We start from the raw sequence: 21,316 nt of genomic DNA, 5'->3' as shown, positions 1-21,316 counted from the left end.
AGAGCAACATGTGCTACCTTCAAGATGTCGTCTTTTCCAGGGACGTCCATGCATTTTTCAACAAGACAATGCAAAACCACATGCTGCACACATTACAAAGGCATGGTTGTGGATAAAGAGGGTACGGATACTGGACCTGCCTGCAGTCCTGACTTGTCCCCAATAGAGAATGTGTGGAAAATGTTGAAACCAAAAATGTGACAACGACCCCGTACTGTTACACATCTTAAGACGTGTTTGCAGGAAGAATGGGACAAAATAAAACCTGAAGCACTAAATCACTTGGTATCCTCGGTGCCAAAACGTCTTTTAAGTGTGGTGAAAAGGAATAGCAACGTTACAAAGTGGTAAATGCTTTACTGTCCCAACTTTTTTTGGAATGTGTTACAGACCTGAAATGCAGGAATCCAGCAAGAAGGGCCTGGGAGCTACTAGAAATTGCCTTAAGTGTAAATGTGTGTGTTTGTGTGTGTGTGTGTGTGACGGTAACGAGGTTGAAATGGCCCGCAGGCAATAGTTTGGACATCCCTGGTGTTAATAGTTATGACAATAAAGTAATAACATGTGGCATGTTATATTTTAATGATAATCATTGTTTAGGCTCTACAACTTCCAATTACATCTAATAATTAAATGATTCTTAGAGTATAACGAGGTTTCCCAAGGTTCTGACCTTGACTAAAGCAAGCAAGGCTAATTAGCCAGCGTGTTAGCAACGTGCTAATGGTATTTAATCAATACAAGGTTATTGGATTCCTTATCATCTTTGGCTAATGATGCTTATAAGTAATCTTGCTGTACAGCTCCAGTGTCCCAGGTTTGATCCCAAATTTTATTCAATGTCTCTGTGAAGTATTTGCGCCAGCTATTATTTTAAAATTATTATTATTAAATTAGATATTTATTTTATTACTGTTATTATTATACATTTGCTATTATTATTATTATTTTATTTTTATTTATTATTATTATTATTATTGTTAATAATATTTGTATTATTATTATTGTTATTATACATTTGCTATTTTTTTAATTATTTTTATTTATTTATTATTATTATTAATATTAATATTTTTATTATTATTGTTATTATTCTACATTTTCTATTATTTATTATTTTTATTATTATTATTGTTATTATTATACATTTGCTATTATTATTTTTTATTATTTTTATTATTATTATTGTTATTATTATACATTTGCTATTATTTTATTATTTTTTTAATATTTATTTATTAATAATAATAATTATTTGTATTATTATTTTTATTATTGTTACTATTATAAATTTTCTATTATTATTTTTTTATTATTATTTTTATCATTTTTTCATTATTTTTATCATTTGCTATTATTATTTTTATTTATTATTATTATTATTAAATTTTTTTATTTATTTTTTTTTATTTTTTTTATTTTATTATTGTACATTCTATTTTTATTTATTTTAATTTTTATTATTATTGTTGTTAATATTATACATTTGCCATTATTTTTTTATTATTTATTTATTATTATTATTATTATTATTATTATTTTATTATTTTTATTATTATTTTTGTTCTTAATGTAATTTGCTATTATTAATATTTTATTATTACTATACTTTTCACATGGCCAATAAAATAAATAAATAAATACATAAATAAATAAATGTGCAGACTAGTGATGTTTTTCTACACCAAATTTATCATACAATGTCTTGAATTACTTTAAATTAGTATGAATTATGACCTAGGGTTGACTGCCCAGGGTGTATTACTTAACCAAGCCCAGAATTTACTGGAATGGCTCCAAACCTACTGGGATCTTCACCAGGATAAGAATGGATAGAAAAGGGCTGCATTGCTAACTGAATACGTTCTCCTCACATGAGCACTAGTGCAATGTATTAACACAGATCGCTCCGATTACCCCGTTTAGATCAGTATCGGACTTGGGTCACATTTAAAAAGCTCTAATCGAATTGTCAGAGTAAAAAAAGTCCCCGACACCTCCGACAAGAACCAAACCCCCTCTCATTCATCACAATTTGTTTTCCTCTATCGCTTCCTACGACTGATTGACAAGTGAACTGTCGGGGTAAAGGCTACGAGTGACTTTGCGTACGTTACGGATTATAAATTACACTCGGGTTAATCTCCCATAGGGAAACTCTACCCCTCCGTTTGGCTCTATTGTTGAGTAATGGAGGCCTGATTCAAGAATTACGCATTCTGTCTGTCAGGCTGCAGGTAATATAGTGACTCCGGCTATAAGTCAGTCGAAGTCGGATCGACAATAAGTATTATTTCCTGGAAGATGTGCTCCAGGCTTTGAGCCTGTCCCCGCTCGCCCTACAGACCTCTGATATAAAAGTAAAAAAAATAGGACGTCCTGCCTGGCCATGTTCCCTAACTTCCTATCTTTGCTTTTATGGGTACAGTCCCAGGCATGAGAGGTTTCCGTGAGCAGGGCATCCAGAGACGTGTGTATGCTAACCTTTTTTTCAAGGGCATTTGTGAGTAAAAACTGGCTTTAACTGTCTTTGGAACATTCGCCCCGCATTCTGTACATCCGCGTGCTACGTTAAGAGTTGTGTCCTTCTGCATTGCCATTTTGGCTGGCAGAGGGGGCACGGAGGCGCAGATTGATGAGTCAGTTATTCCTCAAACTGTGCCTTTTTTTTGTTTCAAAAAAGTTATTCATTAACAAATCATCATTATTATTTTTATAGGCAATATAGCAGCATCTATACCTGGCAAGGGCGGGATCATGATCATGAAGGTGGATCACCCAGGACGAGGCTCAGCTGACCCCTGCAAATTCCCCAAATGTGGGAATCTCAACTGCATAATTTCTGATAATGGGGGATCATGTACGCCTTGGGTTAGCAGTCGTAAGGCTGTGGGTTTGAATCATGGCTCTGCCGTGCGGTCACTGTTGGTCGTTTACTGTACAATGGCTGACCCTGTGCTCTGACCCCAGCTTTCAAACGAGCTATGCTATTCTATGCTAGTAGGTCGACGTGACAAACCACAGGTGATTTCAAACCCAGAGAGGTTGTTTCTAAATGTTGTTAGTCTTCCACTGCTGGGGACCCCGATCACCTCAGAGGAGGGTATATTTGCCTGGCACATGATTCGCTTGTGAGGCCAGTCTTGCACATGGAGAGTCACACACTGATCTCTGTGTTCCTTCACTTACTGTATGTAAAGGCACTTTGGGTTTATAAGCAGGGTACTTACACAGAGTCGAAGGCACCACCCCCTTTTTTTTAGTCCATGTTTTTCTTACCCAGCAGACTAGTGGCCAGGTTTGTCTGCTGTAGCTAAGGGGCGCCCAGCCGACCGGTAGCAGAGCTGAGATTTGTGCCATTAAATTCCAAATATATAAAAACACACAATTCGACTTTTTTGTTAAGTACAATGTGTGGTCTGGTCTTCATAGGCCACGATTTACAAGGGACTTGAGTTTATGGTAGATTTTTAACAGTCAGAGACAAAAAGTTTGCTGGAAATAACTAATTTACTAATAATAAGTTGTCTTCTCAACTTCATTTCATTTATTAATAAACATCCATTCCTGCATTTCAGGCCTGCAACACATTCCACATTACAGTTGGGACAGTAAAGCATTTAACATTTTGTAACATTGCTATTCCTTTTCACCACACTTAAAAGACGTTTTGGCACCGATGAGACCAAGTGATTTAGTGTTTCAGCTTTTATTTTGTCTCATTCTTCCTGCAAACACATCTTAAGATGTGCAACAGTACGGGGTCGTCGTTGTCACATTTTTTGATTCATAATTCCTTACATTTTCTGTATTGGGGACAGGTCAGGACTGCAGGCAGGCCAGTCCAGTACCCGTACCCTCTACTTCCATAGCCATGCCTTTGTAATGTGTGCAGCATGTGGTTTTGCATCGTGTTGTTGAAAAATACACGGACGTCCCTGGAAAAGATGACGTCTTGAAGGCAGCACATGTTGCTCTAAGATCTCAATGTACTTTTCTGCATTAATGCTGCCATCACAGAAGTGGAAATGATCTTTGCCAAGGGCACTGACACAGCCCCATACCATGACAGACCCTGGCCTTTGGACATGTTGGTGATAACAGTCTGGATGGTCCTTTTTGTCTTTGGTCCGGAGCACAGAAAAGACCTGGAATGCTGATTCATTTGGTCCATCTTAGATGCTTCCGAGCCCAGAGAAGTCGACGCAGCTTCTGGACATGGTTAACATAAGGTTTCTTTTTTGCACAGTAAAGTTTTAAGTGGCATTTGTGCATGTAACTCTGTATTGTAGTGCTTCACAAAGGTTTGCCAAAATAATCCCTCACCCATGTGGCTATAACAGCTATTGTTGAGTGGCGGTTCTTGATGCAGTGCCGTCTGAGGGATCAAAGATCACGGGCGTTTAGCTTAAGTTTGCACCCTTGGCCTTTACGCACTGAAATTCCTTCTGATTTCTTGAATCGTATAATGATATTATGTACTGTAGAGGGAGAAATATGCAAATCCTTTCCAATCTTTCTTTAAAGTTCATTGTTTTTAAACATTTCAATCATTTTCTCACACATTTGTTGACAAACTGGAGATCATCTGATTATCTTTGCTCCTCAAAGACTCAGAGGATGCTGGATGCTGCTTTTGTAAGTATCTAAATCATGCGTTCAAACTGTCTGCAATGAAACAAAAGTCAAAGTAAATTTATTTCATTGTATTTTCCATACTGTCCCAACTCTTTCTGATCAGGGTTGTACATACAGCCGTATGTTCTTGATTTACGCATCACTATCGACCCATTCCGTAACTTATCCATCTCCATAAAAGGTGGTGAAAGTAAGTATGACCGATCGCTGCCGTCCACGCGGTGGAACAAGCGCTCCAGACTAGCGCTCCTTCAAACCACGAGGAGCCAAGACACAGTTCATCTCCATTCCTAATCACCTCATATGTTTCCTTAATGATGCGTGCAGGAGCTATCCCCGGTTTCCCATGCAGCACTGCTCAGCCAGATCTACGCTGCCTCCTGAATGACATTTAAAGTCAGTCGCGATTCGAAGTCCGCGATTGGTTTTAGCTCAATAAGCCTGCGAGCGTGCATGCCTCCGAACCCTGGAATTAATTGCGTTTCAGTTTAGTGCATGATATCTTCCTTAAGCAACTCGAAAGGCAAATTGAGTTGGAAATTCATGATGATGTTGTTCCAGGTCTGCTTTTATTGGTTTAAATGTGACAATTACAAATGGCATACTTGAATACACTGCAACTTTCAATTATTTAAATAGTGAACCATTTTCTAAAAAAGCAATTCTACATTATGACTAAGCCCTTACCTAATTCACGCCCGTGAAATGAGACGTTTCCTGTGTAATATGCAATTTGTTGTGAAGAAATACACCGATCAGCCATAACATTAAAACCACCTTCTTGTTTCTACACTCACTGTCTATTTTATCAGCTCCACTTACCATATAGGAGCACTTTGTAGTTCTACAATTACTGTGTGTAGTACATCTGTTACTCTACATGCGTTGTTAGCCCCCTTTCATGCTGTTCTTCAATGGTCAGGACCACTACAGAGCAGGTATTATTTGGATGGTGGATCATTAGTGGTGTGTTAGTGTGTGTTAGTGTATGAGTGGATCAGACACAGCAGCGCTCCTGGAGTTTTTAAACACCTCACTGTCCCTGCTGGAGTGAGAATAGTCCACCAACCAAAAATAACCAGCCAATAGCGCCCCATGAGCAGCGTCCTTAGACCACTGATGAAGGTCTAGAAGATGAGCGATCGTCTCTGACTTTACATCTACAAGGTGGACCAACTAGGTAGGAGTGTCTAATGGAGTGGACAGTGAGTGGACACGGTATTTAAACACTCCAGCAGCGCTGCTGTGTCTGATCCACTCATACCAGCACAACACACACCAACACACCACCACCATGTCAGTGTCACTGCAGTGCTGAGAATGATCCACCACCTAAATAATACCTGCTCTGTAGTGGTCCTGTGGGAGTCCTGACCATTAACGAACAGCATGAAAGGGGGCTAACAAAGCATGCAGAGAAACAGATGGACTACAGTCTGTAACCACAGTCCAAAGACATGCAGTCAGGTTAATTGGAGATACTAAAGTCCCCCTAGATGTGTGTGTGTGTGTGTGTGTGTGTGTGTAAGAGTGTGTTTGCCCTATTTTTTGCCTGATGAATTGTACCCACTGTGACCCTGAATGGGGTAAAGCAGTAGTAAAACAAAACACACAAGCAATTAATGAATGAATCATAAGCTGGTCCATTTTGGCAGTTGTCTTGTTACATTCCAAACTATTACAAAATAAACCAGGAGAGGTGGTATTAAGGGTGGAGGGTGGAGGTGAAGGGTACCACACTTCACAGCTGTGAATGTTCGAAGATCTGTGATGTCCTTTCATGAATACTGTTTTTATTCCCTGTTTCTCTTTTGCCTCATTTATCTTTGTGTTTTGTGTTCTTGGTGTGATTTTTGCAGAATGACCACTTCTAAAACAAATAGCAACACTACTGTACTTTTAACATTTGAGATGCTAGATCCTTAAAAATGCTTGTATAGTCTTTCTAAAGGTTTATAAGGTCCTCTAAAAGTAGTATTAATTAGAACAGGGTTGCCATAAACAGATTTTTTAAGCATACGTCGTCAGCTAAGATGATTTCATACTTTTCCATCCTGGATGTGAATTATTAATTAGTGTTTTTGTGTTGTACATTTAAGCCATGTGTTCCTTATCCAGACATTAAAAAGGAGCAGATATTTTAGCTACATTACCTTATAATCACACTGGAGCTGAAATGTGCACCCAAAAGCACACCACTGTTTATTATCCCTCCACCGCCCCTTGTATTATTATGATTATTATGATTATTATTATTAGCAGTGCCTTAATAAGGGCCAGATGACTAACGTTGGAAACTAGTCTGTTAAAATAGTGGTGTTTATGTAATACTGTGTGTTGCCAGTTGTTTCCAATTAGAGTGTTTAGAATTATAATTGCATTAAATACGTGATCTGGGATGGAAGGGTTCAAAAACATGCAAGTTGATATATTTCATATATTATAATGTATTTAACATGGACATGATGTGACATCATGTGTCGGAGGAAGCATGTTTCTGGCAATGTACCCTCCTTAAAAGCAATTGGGGCCCCAAAAAACCCACAAAGCCACATAGGCTTTGGGCTTAGGGCAGTTTAAGGAGCTGAGCACAATGGCAGATGTTAAAACCTTGTGTCTACCAGACAATCCATATGTGTCCATATGTTTTCTCACTTACTGTAGTATGCTGATATAAGTTGATATGTCATACTGTACATCACAATATATTAAACATGGACGTGATGTGGACATCAGGGTTTTCTGTATATTATATTCTTTGCTTTAAATGTTAGATTAATATGAACATGATACCATGCATTTTTGAAGCCACATTTCACGTCAGTCATTAAATTCCACTCATAAATTGAATGATGGAATAAAATGAAGCTACAATACACAGCAAGCTTAACGGTTGAATGTAAACCTAGAACATCCAGCGACATCTTGAACATTTTGACTAACCGATTTCAAAATTTCAAAACCGTTGCTCTCGTTTTCTTTGGCTTTATCTCTCTTTCTGTTTGAGACTGGCTTTTCTTCATAAACGTCATAACATGTGGACGCAAGGCCGGATACGAAGGTGGTTTCGCGCGGCTATCTTCAAACAGATAAACAAACAACTGCAGATAACCAGAATCCAAGAAGAGAGGGGGTAGAAGACGACATAACAGGGTGACGTACACCGATCAGCACATGTTCTCCCGGTGTCTGCGTGGGTTTCCCCCGGGTGCTCTGGTTTCCTCTTACAGTCCAAAGACATGCAGTCAGGTTAATTGAAGACACTGAATTGGGTGAGTGTGTGTATATGTGTCTGTGATGGACTGGCGCCCCGTCCAGGGTGTTACTGTGTGCCTTGCGCCCATTGAAAAGCTGGGATAGTCTCCAGCACCCCCCCCACACACACACACAATTTTGATTGGATAAGCGGTTAAGAAAGTGGAGTAATTTAGTTCATTCATACAATGAAAATCTTTCAGAAATATAAACTTTAATGTGTAAATTTATAATAATAAAAAAATAGTAAGAAAAAAGTGAGTGCCATGGCAAACGCATATTTTGTTGTCATTCATCCGTTGCTAAAAAGTCCCTCATATGATGCTACCACCACCATGTTTCACCTAGTCATAGTATCACCCAAGTCATATCCAGTGCCTAGGATTGCTAGGACCGCCTCATAGTGCAAATGAATGAAAAACGTTAAATTGCTAAACACAAACCTTAAATTTTGAATTTCACAGCTTATTGCATATTACACGATTTTACGGCCATGAATTAGGTATGGCCTTAGATAAAACCAACGGAGGGCCGGAGTCTTCCCAGGACTAAAGTTTAAAATGCCGACAAACAGGCACTGGATATGACTTGGGTGATACTATGACTAGGTGAAACATGGTGGTGGTAGCATCATATGAGGTACTTTTTAGCAGCAAGGACAGGGATGGATGAATGGCAACAAAATAAGCGTTTGCTGTGGCACTCACTTTTTTTCTTACTATTTTTTTATTATTATTAATTTACACATTATAGTTTATACACTGCCTGGCCAAAAAAAAGATCACACACTCTTTTATTTTGTTGGACCCCCTTTAGCTCTGATTACGGCACGCATTCGCTGTGGCATCATTTCCACAAGCTTCTGCAATGTCACAACATTTATTTCTGTCCAGAGTTGCATTAATTTTTCCCCAAGATCTTGTATTGATGATGGGAGATTTGGACCACTGCGCAAAGTCTTCTCCAGCACGTCCCAAAGATTCTCAATGTGGTTCAGGTCTGGACTTTGTGGTGGCCAATCCATGTGTGAAAATGATGTCTCATGCTCCCTGAACCACTCTTTCACAATTTGAGCCCGATGAATCCTGGCATTGTCATCTTGGAATACGCCCGTGCCATCAGGGAAGAAAAAATCCATTGATGGAATAACCTGTTCGTTCAGTATATTCAGGTAGTCAGCTGACCTCATTCTTTGGGCACATAACGTTGCTGAACCTAGACCTGACCAACTGCAGCAACCCCAGATCATAGCACTGCCCCCACAGGCTTGTATGGTAGGCACTAGGCATGATGGGTGCATCACTTCAGCCGCCTCTCTTCTTACCCTGATGCGCCCATCACTCTGGAACAGGGTAAAAATCTGGACTCATCAGACCACATGACCTTCTTCCATTGCTCCAGAGTCCAATCTTTATGCTCCCTAGCAAATTGAAGCCGTTTTTGCCGGTTAGCCTCACTGACAAGTGGTTTTCTTAAGGCTACACAGCTGTTTAGTCCCAATCCCTTGAGTTCCCTTCACATTGTGCGTGTGGAAATGCTCTTACTTTCACTATTAAACATATCCCTGAGTTCTACTGTAGTTTTTCTACCATTTGATTTCACCAAACATTTAAGTGATCGCGGATCACGATCATTCAAGATTTATTTCCGACCACATTCTTCCTCGAAGATGTTTCCCCACTGTCCTTCCACTTTTTAATAATGCGTTGGACAGTTCTTAACCCGATTTTAGTAGTGTCAGCAATCTCCTTAGATGTTTTCTCTGCTTGATGCTTGCCAATAATTTGACCCTTCTGAAACATTAACATCTTTTCCACGACCACAGGACTTGTCTTTCCACATGGTTGTTTAACAAATGAGAAGCTACTCACCACATCAGTTAGAGTTAAATAACTTGTTGCCAGCTGAAACATAATAACCCGTGCAGTAATTATCCAATGGAAGGCTCTTACCTATTTGCTTAGTTAAATCCAGGTGGTGACCTTGTTTTTTGGCCAGGCAGTATGAATGAATTAAATTACTTCACTTTCTTAACCGCTTATCCAATCAAAATCGTGGGGGGGAGGGGTGCTGGAGACTATCCCAGCTTTTCAATGGGCGCAACCCAAGGCACACAGTAACACCCTGGACGGGGCGCCAGTCCGTCACAGACACACATACACACACTCACCCAATTCAGTGTCTCCAATTAACCTGACTGCATGTCTTTGGACTGTGGGAGGAAACCAGAGCACCCGGAGGAAACCCACGCAGACACCGGGAGAACTCTCGTCTTCTACCCCCTCTCTTCTTGGATTCTGGTTATCTGCAGTTGTTTGTTTATCTGTTTGAAGATAGCCGCACGAAACCACCTTTGTTTCTGGCCTTGCGTCCACATATTCGGACGTTTATGTAGAAAAGCCAGTCACAAACAGAAAGAGAGGTAAAGCCAAAGAAAACGAGAGCAAGCTACCTTCCACCCCGCTACCTTCCACCTCCCAGGACTGAAGCCTCGCTCAACCCCTCCACACAGGACACAAAGAGGGAGGGTGAACGGGCATACAGGATATACATGGGGCAAAACTGTGAAAGTCAGAGCGTTGCTATGCCCCGTTCAAGCATGAAAAGTGTTGATCCAGGACTAAGAGCGTGGAGCGAGGGTGGGGCGGAGGGTGTGTTATCTGGCCAAATGTATGCAGTTGTATTTACTGCCTCTGTTTGTTGTTCCCTTGGAAGATCCAGGATGGGAATTTTCTGTGTCACTGCCTCAAAGGATTTTGCCAAGGGGGGAGCTTTTGTTGATCCTGTGTTGTTGTAAAAAAGGGGGAATAAGATTTAAGCATTAGCCATGTCGGGCAGGATTTAACACTCCAGTCAGTCCCTGGACCTCTCACCATTTAAGCACTGTTCTCGCACGTCGGCTCACGGGTTCCCTTCCGTGCCCCGACCGCCTCCGTGTTCCTGCCTCGGCATCCAGCTGTCAGAAAAATAAGGTTCAAGCTACTTGATTTTTCTTCACGCTTCCTGGAGCGGACCGACTTTCAATTACGGCGTCTCCAGTCCACCCTGCACTTCTGGCTCCTGCGACCGGACGATTGCTGCGACGTCTGTTTTGTTTGTGGCCGGCGGCCAAACCAATTTCAGCCGCATTCGGTTTCTCCGACCGACTGAAAGAGGGCCGTTTTCCATTAGGTCGTAAGTTATCGCCAATCGAACGGGGTAGTCTGACGCTGGCAGACATCTGGCTCGCACGTAAGGCCGAGATAAACAGCGGTGCCGTGGTTATCTGTCGGTCATCCTGTGGATTCTGGCTTTAAAAGTTTGTCGGCGTCCCTTTTTTATAGTACTGAACGCATACTGGCAGGTGTACTGGCAAGTAGGGGTCCGTTTTTCACACTTTCAGCGACTGCTCTCATGCTATGCGTGATTGAAAACCGCCACTGTGGTGTTAAGGTGTCTGGTTAAAACCTGATTAGGTACCGGGCTCATTTCAACATGGCATGGGTGCTGTTCACACCCGCTGAAAGTGAGGAAAGACCCTCCTGCAGTACTATCCAGCGATATTTTTAATTCAGGTCAAATAGGCTATAATAATTTACAACCCCAAATCAGAAAAAGTTGGGACAGTATGGAAAATAAAAATAATAATAATAATAAAAAAATTTACTTTGACTTTTATTTCATTGCAGACAGGATGAACCTGAGATAAACATCCATTCCTGCATTTCAGGCCTACAACACATTCCCAAAAAAAGTTGGGACAGTAAAGCATTTACCACTTTCTAATGTTGGCATTCTTTTTCACCACACTTAAAAGACATTTTGGCACCGAGGAGACCAAGTGATTTAGTGTTTCAGCTTTTATTTTGTCCCATTCTTGCTGCAAACACGTCTTAAGATGTGCAACAGTACGAAGTCGTCAAAATTCTCCACACATTCTCTATTGGGGACAGGTCAGGACTGCAGGCAAGCCAGTCCAGTACCCGTACCCTCTTCTTCCGCAGCCATGCCTTTATAATATGTGCAGCATGTGGTTTTGCATTGTCTTGTTGAAAAATGATTGGCGATCATGTACAGTGTATCACGAAAGTGAGTACACCCCTCACATTTCTGCAAATATTTCATTATATCTTTTCATGGGACAACACTATAGACATGAAACTTGGATATAACTTAGAGTAGTCAGTGTACAGCTTGTATAGCAGTGTAGATTTACTGTCTTCTGAAAATAACTCAACACACAGCCATTAATGTCTAAATAGCTGGCAACATAAGTGAGTACACCCCACAGTGAACATGTCCAAATTGTGCCCAAATGTGTCGTTGTCCCTCCCTGGTGTCATGTGTCAAGGTCCCAGGTGTAAATGGGGAGCAGGGCTGTTAAATTTGGTGTTTTGGGTACAATTCTCTCATACTGGCCACTGGATATTCAACATGGCACCTCATGGCAAAGAACTCTCTGAGGATGTGAGAAATAGAATTGTTGCTCTCCACAAAGATGGCCTGGGCTATAAGAAGATTGCTAACACCCTGAAACTGAGCTACAGCATGGTGGCCAAGGTCATACAGCGGTTTTCCAGGACAGGTTCCACTCGGAACAGGCTTCGCCAGGGTCGACCAAAGAAGTTGAGTCCACGTGTTCGGCGTCATATCCAGAGGTTGGCTTTAAAAAATAGACACATGAGTGCTGCCAGCATTGCTGCAGAGGTTGAAGACGTGGGAGGTCAGCCTGTCAGTGCTCAGACCATACGCCGCACACTGCATCAACTCGGTCTGCATGGTCGTCATTTCAGAAGGAAGCTGACGCACAAGAAAGCCAGCAAACAGTTTGCTGAAGACAAGCAGTCCAAGAACATGGATTACTGGAATGCCCTGTGGTCTGACGAGACCAAGATAAACTTGTTTGGCTCAGATGGTGTCCAGCATGTGTGGCGGCGCCCTGGTGAGAAGTACCAAGACAACTGTATCTTGCCTACAGTCAAGCATGGTGGTGGTAGCATCATGGTCTTGGGCTGCATGAGTGTTGCTGGCACTGGGGAGCTGCGGTTCATTGAGGGAAACATGAATTCCAACATGTACTGTGACATTCTGAAACAGAGCATGATCCCCTCCCTTCGAAAACTGGGCCTCATGGCAGTTTTCCAACAGGATAACGACCCCAAACACAACCTCCAAGATGACAACTGCCTTGCTGAGGAAGCTGAAGGTAAAGGTGATGGACTAAACCCAATTGAGCACCTGTGGCGCATCCTCAAGTGGAAGGTGGAGGAGTTTAAGGTGTCTAACATCCACCAGCTCCGTGATGTCATCACGGAGGAGTGGAAGAGGATTCCAGTAGCAACCTGTGCAGCTCTGGTGAATTCCATGCCCAGGAGGGTTAAGGCAGTGATAATAATGGTGGTCACACAAAATATTGACACTTTAGGCACAATTTGGACATGTTCACTGTGGGGTGTACTCACTTATGTTGCCAGCTATTTAGACATTAATGGCTGTGTGTTGAGTTATTTTCAGAAGACAGTAAATCTACACTGCTATACAAGTTGTACACTGACTACTCTTAGTTATATCCAAGTTTCATGTCTATAGTGTTGTCCCATGAAAAGATATAATGAAATATTTGCAGAAATGTGAGGGGTGTACTCACTTTCGTGATACACTGTATGTAGACACCCACCTGGCCCAAAGCACTACTGAAGATTCCTAACTGGGCCAGCACAATTTACTTTTTACTTTTTAGACCACGGCTCCAACACAAACCTTGTTTAAATTACTTGAATGACTTTTGGATAAGACCTTATCCTCAGAGATGGGGACTTGAGTCCGAGTTGCACGTAAGTCGCGCACACAGCGACTTCAGACTTGACTCGGACTCGTTTCAAATGACTCAGACTCGACTCATGACTCGCAAAAGAATGACTCGTAAACAACCCCTAGGGTCCGCATGTGTTAACATTAGTTATGTGTGACAATTATGTATTTATATACAGTATATACACACATATATAAACACATGCATGTCCGCACATATTTTGATATTTGGGACACGCATCATAAAATGGTGGAATACCCTTTGTAGTGCACTTCACAGGAACAACTGGGGTGAATGGAACGCTCCTACAGAATTGGCGCTAATGGTTTAAAGACCGCTTGGGGTTGAAGCTCAGCCGTCTATCATATTGTGATTTTATCATCGTACAGCCGCTTTGTGATGTCACCACATGGGGTTTCATTGTTTGTGATTAACGGTGTCAAAGTTAACGAGCTACATTTGTGTTTTTGGTGGATTGTGCAGCGTTTCTGGACGTTCACGAGTTATTCTCACATTACTTACTAGTTTAAAGACTCGTGACCTGACTCGGACTCTAGCCTAAAGACTTGTGACTTGACTCGGACACTAGCCTAAAGACTCGTGACTTGACTCGAACTCTAGCCTAAAGACTCGTGACCTGACTTGGACTCTAGTCTAAAGACTTGTGACTTGACTCAAACTCTAGATTAAAGACTCGTGACTTGACTCAGACTAATCTAAAGACTCTTAACTTGACTCGAACTCTAGATTAAAGTGACTCGTGACTTGACTCAGACTGTAAAGACTCGTGATTTGACTCAGACTGTAAAGACTCATGACTTGACTCAGACTGCAAAGACTCGTGACTTGACTCAGACTGTAAAGTCTCGTGACTTGACTCAGACTGTAAAGACTCGTGACGTGACTCAGACTCTAGCCTAAAGACTCGTGACTTGACTCGGAGTCGTATTTTGTGACTTGTGAACATCTCTGCTCATCCCACAGGTTTGCATACTGTTTCCAGCCTGGACTATAAACAATTAATAACTGTAATATTACATTATTCGGATGAAGATCAGACCACATTGCAACTGTAGCGCTGAAACGGCGCCTGAAAGTCGAGAAACGTAACAGACAAAGCTAGAGGAGACGGCGTATCCTCACACCCTCTTGTTCCAAGCACGTCAATAATGACAAGGCGGCATTCATTGATATTCTCATGGTAAAATAATGTGTTAATAAGCACCCTCTCAGAAGATTACCCAACCTCGCCCCTCTAATCAGCCTCTTTGTAAAGGTCCATAAATCACTGAACTAATAGCGCGGCGGATATTAATAACTCAAATCATGATTTATATCTTTGTTGTAGTCTGTGAAAGGATCCCTCGCTTCCGTGCATTTGCAATCAATATAATCAGAATGGTAACGAGGGAACGGCTGTAATTACTTTAGCGTGGGACAACACTAATTTACTGTTTGCTATTTTTCCCTCTCTATGAGCTGTTCGGCGGCGGCGACGCGCACCATGCGCAGACGGAGAGAAGCTAATGCATTAGTCTTTATGAAAGATCCAGCAGATAGCAGCTAAAAGCAGGTGTCATGCTGGGTAATTTTTTAGCTTTGTGTTCTCTGGCTTTTCAGGATCAAAGCCAGGAATGGAAAACATGTCTATTAAGAAACAAATTGCCTTCTTTTAGCGTTATGAAGGCACACGGTGGTTATGTCGGTGATTCGGTGGTCTGTATCATGATACACTATAGGACTAAAAGTTTGCAAAAGGTCCCTATATAAATATATATACTGATCAGCCATAACATTAAAACCACCTCCTTGTTTCTACACTCACTCTCCATTTATTTTATCAGCTCCACTTACCATATAGAAGCACTTTGTAGTTCTACAATTACTGACTGTAGTCCATCTGTTTCTCTGCATGCTTTGTTAGCCCCCTGTTCATGCTGTTCTTCAAAGATCAGGACTCTCCCAGGACCACTACAGAGTAGGTATTATTTGGGTGGTGGATCATTCTCAGCACTGCAGTGACACTGACATAGTGGTGGTGTGTTAGTGTGTTGTGCTGATACGAGTGGATACACCTCACTGTGACTGCTGGACTGAGATTAGCCCACCAACCAAATATATCCAGCCAACAGCGCCCCATGGGCAGCATCCTGTGACCACTGATGAAGGTCTAGAAGATGACCAACTGAAACAGCAGCAATAGCTGAGCGATCGTCTCTGACTTTACATCTACAAGGTGGACCAACTAGGTAGGAGTGTCTAATAGAGTGGACAGTGGGTGGACACGGTATTTCAAAACTCCAGCAGCACTGCTGTGTCTGATCCACTCATACCAGCACAACACACACTTAAAGCCTCAGCATACTTCATGTGGAGACGACATTCGCCTGGCTTCGGCGACCGATGTGACATAATTGCGGAGAAAGCGAATGCCCACGGACGTTGCACAGAGGCTTCGCTCGCCTTGCCGCGCACATGGAAGCCAGGCGAACACCGCGGACGACGTCACTCCGCGAAAACGCCTGTGATTGGTTGGTTAAAAAAAGAGTCGTGCCATGAAAGCAAACATGCATTTTGAGGAGCGTCTCAACTGTGATCATCGGCTGCGTCCGAAATCGCTACTATGACTTTATGAAACTGATTAGTACGCAGTAGCCGGTAGTGTGTCCGAATACGTAGTGTTCATTAAACAGTACACGAAAAGTACCCGGATAATCTACTGCTTAGGCAGCATTTTTTGGTGTATGCAAACACAGCACACTTGTGTACTGAAAGAGGTTACTTCTGTACCGGCTGAGCAGTGCGCACTGCCTCTAATTTAGTACGTACCGTTTAACTATGAGATTTTGGATGCAGCCATAGTTTTTTGTTAGTTATGGATCGTCACAGCATCACCTGCAGCTGTGGAGCAAACGCGACAGGGAAAATTAAACCGCTAGAACTATGCCAGCCTATAAGCTCGCGAAGGCGCGTTCGGCTTCGTGCGACGCTCACGAACTTACCATATAGAAGCACTTTGTAGTTCTACAATTACTGACTATAGTCCATCTGTTTCTCTGCATGCTTAGTTAGCCCCTTTTCACCCTGTTCTTCAATGGTCAGGACTCTCCCAGGACCACTACAGAGCAGGTATTATTTAGGTGGTGGATCATTCTCAGCACTGCAGTGACACTGACATGGTGGTGGTGTGTTAGTGTGTGTTGTGCTGATGGAGTTTTTAAACACTTATAAGCTCGCGAAGGCGCGTTCGGCTTCGTGCGGCGCTCGCGAACTTAGTTTTGCTGGAAGTATGCAGAGGTCTTAACACACCACCACCATGTCAGTGTCACTGCAGTGCTGAGAATGATTCACCACCTAAATAATACCTGCTCTGTAGTATTAAAGAACAGCATGAAAGGGGGGCTAACAAAGCATGTAGAGAAACAGATGGACTACAGTCAGTAACTGTAGAACTACAAAGTGCTCCTATGTGGTAAAGCTGATAAAATGGACAGTGAGTGTAGAAATAAGGAGGTGGTTTTAATGTTATGGCTGACATTTAGTGTGGCTAATAGTAATAACAGAAAACTTGACTCCTGTGCTTCTAGTTTTGATCAATAATGCCATTTAATAACTGTGTGACATTCCTTGACACCCGTATACACGAAACAGCGTTTTTTCTATTTTTTTTTTTTCACAAAGCAGTGAAAGGTGTTATTGTAGAACTAGTAGCCATGAGCAGGAATAATAGCTCTGTATGAAAGCAACAGCACTCCCAGTCATGCTAAATCCAGTCAGCAAATCCAGTCATGCTGCAATAGACAGCATAGACAGCTGTAAATTACATATTCTATATACTGCATGTATTTGCATATTTATTTTCCTGTTCTTTTACTGGCGTGTTATGGGGGGGAACAAAAGGAACAGATTGAAAAACGTTGTATGTGGACTCGACCATGAGCTTGATAGACATGCTGTTTCTAAACCATGGGCATTTATACACTATATGGACAAAAGCATCAGTATTCATGTGTTTCAGCCACAACAACTGACATGAAGAAATTTGATTTCTCAGAAGTGTGGTTGTTGATATAGCTGAAATGACCACATAGATGGCACTGTTTTAATACGGTCAGTTTTTTAAGAACCGCCACTCAACAACAGCTGATATAACTACATGGGTGAGGGATTACTTTGGCAAACCTTTGTCAAGCACTATAATACAGAGTTACACGCACAAACGCCACTTAAAACTTTACTGTGCAAAAAAGAAGCCTTATGTTAACCATGTCCATGTTCTCTGGGCTCGGAGGCATCTAGGATGGACCATCACACAGTGGAAACATGTAGTGTGGTCAGATGAATCAGCATTCCAGGTCTTTTTTGGACAAAATCAACGCAGTGTGCTCCGGACCGAAGACGAAAAGGACCATCCAGACTGTTATCAGTTATCAACCAGTCCAAAAGCCAGGGTCTGTCATGGTATGGGGCTGTGTCAGTGCCCTTGGCAAAGGTAATTTACACTTCTGTGGTACTCTGGTACCAGGATGATACCTGCAGGCTATCCAAGAACTAGAGGGGCAAAAAAAGGTCCATGGATCAGGGTTGAGGATTTGTAACAAATGAATAATTAAATGTTACATTATGCTAACACACAATGTTTTTAAAATATCATTAATTTAATCAATGGTCTGTTTGACCACTGCTTTATTTATGGGTTCAATTCATTGGATAAAAGGCAGGAAACACCACGGACAGGTCGCCAGTCCATCACTGGGCAGACACCAGCTCCAGTTAGCCTGAACGATTGTCTTTGGACTTTGCAGCATGTGGTTTTGCATCGTCTTGTTGAAAAATGCATGGACGTCCTTGGAAAAGATGACGTCTTGAAGGCAGCATATGTTGCTTTAAGATCTCAATGTACTTTTCTGCATTAATGCTGCCATCACAGAAGTGTAAATGACCTTTGTCAAGGGCACTGACACAGCCCCATACCATGACAGACCCTGGCTTTTTGGACTTGTTCCTGATAACAGTCTTTGGTCCGTAGCACACAGTGTCCATTTTTTCCAAAAAAAGACCCGGAATGCTGATTCATCTCACCACAACACACGTTTCCACTCTGTGACGGTCCATCCTAGATGCTTCCGAGCCCAGAGAAGTCGACGCCGCTTCTGGACATGGTTAACGGAACCCTTTTCCACCCATGCACTCTGCACAGGCGCCTCTATCTGCCAATCAGGGTCCTGACACAGAGCTGTGAAGACCCCACCGACATATTTTGGTCATCCCTCACTTAAGGCACTGCAAATTATGCTCGCTAGATGGTGCCAAGCCCACCAGTTGCAGCGCCGAGTTTCGAATCGAGGAGTTCAGAATCTCGGCAACGGTGTGCTAGCGGAATGTGCCAAGTCATTATGCCTAACTCATATCAGTACACATAATACACATGTATGACATGTAACATATTTAACAGACCAGATGGCACACAGACTGTTAACAAGTATTTAACTGTGGTTGAGAAGTGCTACAGCTCTGGGGGAAAAGGTGTTAGCATGTCTGGAAACCTGGGCACCCGGAGGAAACCCAGATAGCCAAGGGAAGAGCATGCAAACTCCCCACAGAAAGAATCAAACCCAGGCTCTTCTTGGTCTTTGGCGTCAGTGCTACCAACTCCGCCTCTGTGCCGCCCAGCCGCTAATCAGTATGTCTATAGATATACTTTATTTGTCATATATACATATACACGTGTACAGTACAATGAAATTCTTTCTTTGCATATTCCAGCTTGTTTGGAAGCTGGGGTCAGAGCGCAGGGTCAGCCATCGTACGGCGCCCCTGGAGCAGATAGGGTTAAGGGCCTTGCTCAAGGACCCAACAGTGGCTGGATAGTAGAGCCTGGATTTGAACCGCCAGTCTTCTGGTTGATCGCCCACTAGGCTACCACTGTCCTATATAGCTGAAGTTCCCCGACCGGGAATCGAACCCGGGCCGCGGCGGTGAGAGCGCCGAATCCTAGCCACTAGAACAGTGTTTCTTAACCTTTTTTCAGTCACGGCACCCTTTAAAAGTATTCAAAATCTCAAGTCACCCCAGTGTAAAATGTATTAAAAAACTTACACTCTGCATCCCTCGGACTGCTAACACACAAAAACACTACAGGGAGGAGACACGATGTGGTTGCATTGCATTAAGTTTCAGAAAAATCCTCTCTTGTACAGAGATGTGCCTGTGTGTGTTTCTGCTTTAAAACATACGTGCCATGAACCAATCAGATTTAACATCATTAAACAAGTTTATAGTTTATTTCTCAATTATTTGTCATTATACTACTAGCACTGCTCATTGTCTGCATGCTTTCTCTGTAGCTCGGTTACGTCTCTCTTTCTCTGTCTGTATGTGTATTGGTGTGTGTGTGTGTGTGTGTGTGTGTGTGTGTCGCTTGCTCTCTCCGCGATACTGAAAGTGATTTGAATTTCGACAATAAACAGCTCTTATTATGACTGATTAATTCCCTCTACTGATGGAAGCGGAATGGTTGAATTACAGCCGATAAGAACTGCACAGAAATAAAAATATATATTATAACGGCTCCCAGAGGCGTGACTCGGTTCCTTTTGTTCATTTCAAAGAGCCGTTCAATAGAATCAGATCGTTCGCGAACGACCCATCACTATAGGCAACGCAGTCACGTGCTGACGTTGACATTGTAGCATGGGGAAAGGGGCGTGTGAGACAAATGTTGATGTTTGAGGCAGCTAATGGTCTACATTTTCATGATAAGTTGACTTTTTTGTATTTTAAATTTATTTCATAATATCAGTAACGTCAGAATATTTTTGACGGCACCGCTGACGAAGCCAGACGGCACCCCGGTTGAGAAAGGCTGCACTAGACCACCAGGGAATATATTATATTATTATACATATACATATATATATATATATATATAATACATATATATACTGTATATATATATATATATATATATATATATATATATATATATATATATATATACAGTGTATCACAAAAGTGAGTACACCCCTCACATTTCTGCAGATATTTAAGTATATCTTTTCATGGGACAACACTGACAAAATGACACTTTGACACAATGAAAAGTAGTCTGTGTGCAGCTTATATAACAGTGTAAATTTATTCTTCCCTCAAAATAACTCAATATACAGCCATTAATGTCTAAACCACCGGCAACAAAATTGAGTACACCCCTAAGAGACTACACCCCTAAATGTCCAAATTGAGCACTGCTTGTCATTTTCCCTCCAAAATGTCATGTGATTTGTTAGTGTTACTAGGTCTCAGGTGTGCATAGGGAGCAGGTGTGTTCAATTTAGTAGTACAGCTCTCACACTCTCTCATACTGGTCACTGAAAGTTCCAACATGGCACCTCATGGCAAAGAACTCTCTGAGGATCTTAAAAGACGAATTGTTGCGCTACATGAAGATGGCCAAGGCTACAAGAAGATTGCCAACATTGAGTACACCCCTCACATTTCTGCAGATATTTAAGTATATCTTTTCATGGGACAACACTGACAAAATGACACTTTGACACAATGAAAAGTAGTCTGTGTGCAACTTATATAACAGTGTAAATTTATTCTTCCCTCAAAATAACTCAATATACA

At 41.8% G+C, this 21,316-nt stretch overlaps 1 pseudogene; it reads left to right on the top strand.

The window, feature by feature from the left end:
- The first annotated feature begins 2,732 nt into the window (after positions 1-2,732).
- Positions 2,733-2,869, top strand: LOC134302160 (U1 spliceosomal RNA; annotated as a pseudogene).
- The last annotated feature ends 18,447 nt before the right edge of the window (positions 2,870-21,316 follow it).

This window comes from Trichomycterus rosablanca, chromosome 24 (genome assembly GCF_030014385.1).
Source record: "Trichomycterus rosablanca isolate fTriRos1 chromosome 24, fTriRos1.hap1, whole genome shotgun sequence".
Classification (NCBI taxonomy): Eukaryota; Metazoa; Chordata; class Actinopteri; order Siluriformes; family Trichomycteridae; genus Trichomycterus; species Trichomycterus rosablanca.
The sequence above is the reverse complement of the archived record's forward strand: the minus strand, read 5'-3'. Positions and strand labels throughout refer to the sequence as shown.